Source organism: Notolepis coatsorum (assembly GCF_963971535.1).
Source record: "Notolepis coatsorum genome assembly, chromosome: 19".
NCBI classification, from domain to species: Eukaryota; Metazoa; Chordata; class Actinopteri; order Aulopiformes; family Paralepididae; genus Notolepis; species Notolepis coatsorum.
The window spans coordinates 31019866-31025865 of NC_140183.1; positions in this window are offsets into that span (position 1 = coordinate 31019866).

Below are 6000 nucleotides of genomic sequence, written 5' to 3' on the forward strand. Positions count from 1 at the left end.
CTCATCTCTTCTCCTTGTTCATCTCTTCTCCTTGCTCATCTCTTCTCCTTTCTCATCTCTTCTCCTTCCTTCTCCTTGCTAATCTCTTCTCCTTGCTCATCTTTTCTCCTCCCTTCTCCTTGCTAATCTCTTCTCCTGGCTCATCTCTTCTACTTGCTCATCTCTTCTCCTTACTCATCTCTTCTCCTTTCTCCTCTTCTCCTTGCTCATCTCTTCTCCTCCTTCATCTCTTCTCCTCCATTCTCCTTGCTCCTCTCTTACCCCCTCTCTTCACCCTGCATTCACACCCTCTCTTCATCCAGCCCCCGTCCTGCTCTCCTCTACTCCCTCAGCGTGGATGCTGAGCTGGACAAGCTGTGGAGTCAAGAGGAGACAAGGCTTCAGGAGGACAGAGAGAGGGAGCAACGTAGGGAGGAGAGGAGAACGGAGGGAGCGAGGAGGAGGCCCACCGGCAGGGTGGGGGTGGCAGAGGAGGAAGAGCGGGGCGTGAAGACGGCCGGAGGCTCCCTGGGGCGCACGTTCAGCTTCCTGCGCAAGATGGCTGGGCAACGGAAGGTACGCGCGCGCGCGCGCGTGTGTGTGTGTGTGTGTGTGTGTGTGTGTGTTCTACATCACCTTGAGCACGGGAGGTGATGTAGAACACAGAAAGAGTGCACTGCAGGTGTGTCAACATGACCTGGAGCTTCCAATTTGATTGGCTGAACAAGTGGCATAGGGTTCATACACAACCAAATAAAAGATAAACCCAAAGGCACACTTAAGTAGATATACAGGCTAAATGTAGTCAGGCACGCTTAAAGGAACACATTTTGGGAAATTAGCTTACGGTATTTAACATCTTCCCTGGAGTTAGACAAGAAGATACATACCTTTGTCGTCTCTGTGCGTGCATTAGGCATCGGGAACGCCTGCACCGTTAGCCTAGCTTAGCGTCATTCACTGGAAGTAGTTACACATTTAGCCTATAGTTCCCAACAGTCACGAAATACACTCCAAATACAATCGAAATACAATTCCAAAACGTTCCTGTAAACATGTTGTGACCTGTGTATTTACCAAATGGAGAAATAAAAAATAATTGAATTAGACATTTCCGTTTTCTAAGCAGATACTGTATACTCAGAAAAAGAAATCTGGGCGCAGTGATTTCATGTCAACAGTGCTACTTTCTACTTTCTAGACTTCTGGTGGATCCTGCTGGACTTCACCCTAATCCATAAATGACTTAAATAAATATTTATGAATTAATAAATGACTGTCGTGACTGTTGGGAACTAGGCTAAATGTGTAACTACTTCCAGTGAATGACTCTAAGCTAGGCTAACGGTGGAGGCGTTCCCGATGCCTAATGCACGCAGAGACGACAAAGGTATGTATCTTCTTGTCTAATTCCAGGGAAGATGTTAAATAAGCTAATTTCCCAAAATGTTGGAGTGTTCCTTTAAGTAGATATACAGGCAAAATATAATAATAGGCACACTGGAGTCGATGTACATGCAAAATATTCAAAACCCAATGGAGGTCAGTTACTATGTTATTAGTATCAATTAGTTATTAGTTTTTCCTGTTATTTTGAATTTCCATTCATTAAAATACATTAATTTATCTCACTTTACAAATAATAATTCTCTAATAATTTTCTCCCTCCAAAACCTTTATTTTATGTAAAAGCACCTTTCAAGAAAACCTAAAGACACTTCACAGAAAAAGGAAAAACAAAATGGATATAAGACATTTTGTAGACTTTGATTAGAGTATAGATTTCACACAAAAGGAAAAAGCCCAATCAATCACTACAAGAAGTGAAGACATTTTATAACCACTGAACACAACCATGTACATCCAAACTGATGTCCCTACAACACACGCACACACGCACGCACGCACGCACACACACACACACACACACACACACACACACACACACACACACACCTCTTCTTCAGCTGCCACCCTGTGTCCACCTCTTCTTCAGCTGCCACCCTGTGTCCACTACACCTCTTCTTCAGCTGCCACCCTGTGTCCGCACCTCTTCTTCAGCTGCCACCCTGTGTCCACCTCTTCTTCAGCTGCCACCCTGTGTCCACCTCTTCTTCAGCTGCCACCCTGTGTCCACTACACCTCTTCTTCAGCTGCCACCCTGTGTCCACCTCTTCTTCAGCTGCCACCCTGTGTCCGCACCTCTTCTTCAGCTGCCACCCTGTGTCCACCTCTTCTTCAGCTGCCACCCTGTGTCCGCACCTCTTCTTCAGCTGCCACCCTGTGTCCACCTCTTCTTCAGCTGCCACCCTGTGTCCGCACCTCTTCTTCAGCTGCCACCCTGTGTCCACCTCTTCTTCAGCTGCCACCCTGTGTCCACCTCTTCTTCAGCTGCCACCCTGTGTCCACCTCTTCTTCAGCTGCCACCCTGTGTCCACCTCTTCTTCAGCTGCCACCCTGTGTCCGCACCTCTTCTTCAGCTGCCACCCTGTGTCCACCTCTTCTTCAGCTGCCACCCTGTGTCCACCTCTTCTTCAGCTGCCACCCTGTGTCCACCTCTTCTTCAGCTGCCACCCTGTGTCCACCTCTTCTTCAGCTGCCACCCTGTGTCCACCTCTTCTTCAGCTGCCACCCTGTGTCCGCACCTCTTCTTCAGCTGCCACCCTGTGTCCACCTCTTCTTCAGCTGCCACCCTGTGTCCACCTCTTCTTCAGCTGCCACCCTGTGTCCACTACACCTCTTCTTCAGCTGCCACCCTGTGTCCACCTCTTCTTCAGCTGCCACCCTGTGTCCGCACCTCTTCTTCAGCTGCCACCCTGTGTCCACCTCTTCTTCAGCTGCCACCCTGTGTCCGCACCTCTTCTTCAGCTGCCACCCTGTGTCCACCTCTTCTTCAGCTGCCACCCTGTGTCCGCACCTCTTCTTCAGCTGCCACCCTGTGTCCACCTCTTCTTCAGCTGCCACCCTGTGTCCACCTCTTCTTCAGCTGCCACCCTGTGTCCACCTCTTCTTCAGCTGCCACCCTGTGTCCACCTCTTCTTCAGCTGCCACCCTGTGTCCGCACCTCTTCTTCAGCTGCCACCCTGTGTCCACCTCTTCTTCAGCTGCCACCCTGTGTCCACCTCTTCTTCAGCTGCCACCCTGTGTCCACCTCTTCTTCAGCTGCCACCCTGTGTCCACCTCTTCTTCAGCTGCCACCCTGTGTCCACCTCTTCTTCAGCTGCCACCCTGTGTCCACCTCTTCTTCAGCTGCCACCCTGTGTCCACCTCTTCTTCAGCTGCCACCCTGTGTCCACCTCTTCTTCAGGTGCCACCCTGTGTCCACCTCTTCTTCAGCTGCCACCCTGTGTCCACCTCTTCTTCAGCTGCCACCCTGTGTCCACCTCTTCTTCAGCTGCCACCCTGTGTCCACCTCTTCTTCAGCTGCCACCCTGTGTCCACCTCTTCTTCAGCTGCCGAACTGCTTTGGTTGCTAGGTGACTATTGACCCAATAGAAGCTCTTTTCCTAAAAGTTAAAAAAATATCTAAAAAGATTCAGTACAATGAAAATCAATAAAGAAATGATCAGAACATATCTCCCATGGCAACTAATCACACTGGCTCCTGACATTCCACAAGAAGCATTTTCTGACTGAATTAACATTGATTGTACTGGTTCTGACCAGCTGTTTTCTGTTGTGGATGGTTGAAACATTTGTGGGCTTGTTGTGGTGTGTTTTGAGACCCTGTGTGCTGCCTGTCTGAAGCAGAACCCGACCAGAACTCTTGTCTCTAGTCTCAGCTCAGTTGGCTCTGTAGGGACGTTTTTCATGTATGCACACTTATCTGTATTATCTGTACCTGCATTATCTGTATCTGTATTATTTATCTGTATCTACACAAACATTTGTTTTGTTTCTATAGACCACCGCAACACGTTTCATGTGAGTGTGTAATAAGAATTGTCAACCAGTAGGTGGAGTAACTTTGCTACTTTGCAACTAACTGTGTTGTGCATTGGATAACTGAAAGGTTATGGCCTCGCAACAGGGGTTTTTGGCCCCTTTATTTAACATTTAATTAATTAAAATTTACTTAATTAAAGTATTTTGTCTCAATATTATTTATTAACAGCTAGTTAAGAGAATGGAGTGGAATTTAATTATGTGCCTTGGGCCCTTGGCCACAAATGCTTTCCTTTTCATACATTTTCTCTTGCAGTCCTAAAAACCATAAATGTCCTCTGTCACACCTGCCACTGGCAGAAAAAGGGGGATTTTCAGGGGCTTCATAACAGTAATCAGGCCAATATCTGTTCTTATGATTTTACAGTTTAAATTGATTGTAGGCCTATATTTTTCATTAACAGTAAAAGTTGCAAAAAGTTATAGTTCAGTTCAGTGAAGATCTGGAAAGAATAATACACAATAGCTTTCAATTTGACTAACAGAAAATACCTGAATCCATGTAAATAACCACCGTGTGCACCGTTTATAGAATATTTCCATGTCACACAGAGTGAGTCAAACCCACTCTGCCACTGCGTTCTTAAAGGGGAAATCCACTCTGTGTCTCTCTTGTTTTTATAGAAAAGCTGCTTCACTACAGAGCAGAATGAGTTCACAGCCAGCTCTGTACATGTTGTCATTGTCAGAGATGTAGCTAAACTACTGCACACGCTCCAGCGTCCTGCTTTACAGAGATGTAGCTAAACTACTGCACACGCTCCAGCGTCCTGCTTTACAGAGATGTAGCTAAACTACTGCACACGCTCCAGCTTCCTGCTTTACAGAGATGTAGCTAAACTACTGCACACGCTCCAGCGTCCTGCTTTACAGAGATGTAGCTAAACTACTGCACACGCTCCAGCGTCCTGCTTTACAGAGATGTAGCTAAACTACTGCACACGCTCCAGCTTCCTGCTTTACAGAGATGTAGCTAAACTACTGCACACGCTCCAGCTTCCTGCTTTACAGAGATGTAGCTAAACTACTGCACACGCTCCAGCTTCCTGCTTTACAGAGATGTAGCTAAACTACTGCACACGCTCCAGCTTCCTGCTTTACAGAGATGTAGCTAAACTACTGCACACGCTCCAGCTTCCTGCTTTACAGAGATGTAGCTAAACTACTGCACACGCTCCAGCTTCCTGCTTTACAGAGATGTAGCTAAACTACTACACACGCTCCAGCTTCCTGCTTTACAGAGATGTAGCTAAACTACTGCACACGCTCCAGCTTCCTGCTTTATAAAGGACTACACTGAGGCGAAGGAGGGAGGGCGTCAGAAAATGCCCGTCAGAGGTTACCACGCCTACCAAACACACAAGCAGTGGAGGGGATGAGTATGGACTTCTGGTGACGCTGTTACCTGGCGAGAGAGAGTGGGAATATGATTGAGAGATGATCGAGGTGTCAGGAAATTCACATCACTCACCCATTGCAGTTCTTCTAAACTGCGTGAGGGTAGAGCTACGTGTCATTATGACATACAGCTCTACCGAATGATCTCCTTCCACTGACCTTCTGAACAGTGATCACTTTGGCCTCATAAAGACAATTAATCAGTTGGGCCTCAATCTGGTAAATTAGTGTAATGTTGCTTTGTGGTGGAATGTCCCTTTAATCGTCTGTTCCTCACGTACCTACTTTAACCACTGACTGGTTTCTAGAGTACAATTATAGGTCAAAGATGTTTGATCCTGAAAACACAGAATTCCCCCTAAAACCAACTGAAGAAGGAAAGTAACCTGCCATCAAATAGTTAGGCTGTTATTTTCAGCAATACCACATGCCAAAAATAATTACGCTTTTTATCTCCTTTCAGTTATATATAACAAATATTTATTTTCAATAACTCATCTCTCTTGAAATCATGAAACACACTTATATGTTCTCTCCTTCGTGAAAAGTAAATGTTCTCTCCTTCATGAAAAGTAAATGTTCTCTCCTTCATGAAAAGTAAATGTTCTCTCCTTCATGAAAAGTGGATGTTTACCATTCATGTCTCCGTTTCTCTCTTGAAACTCTCCCGCGCTCCAC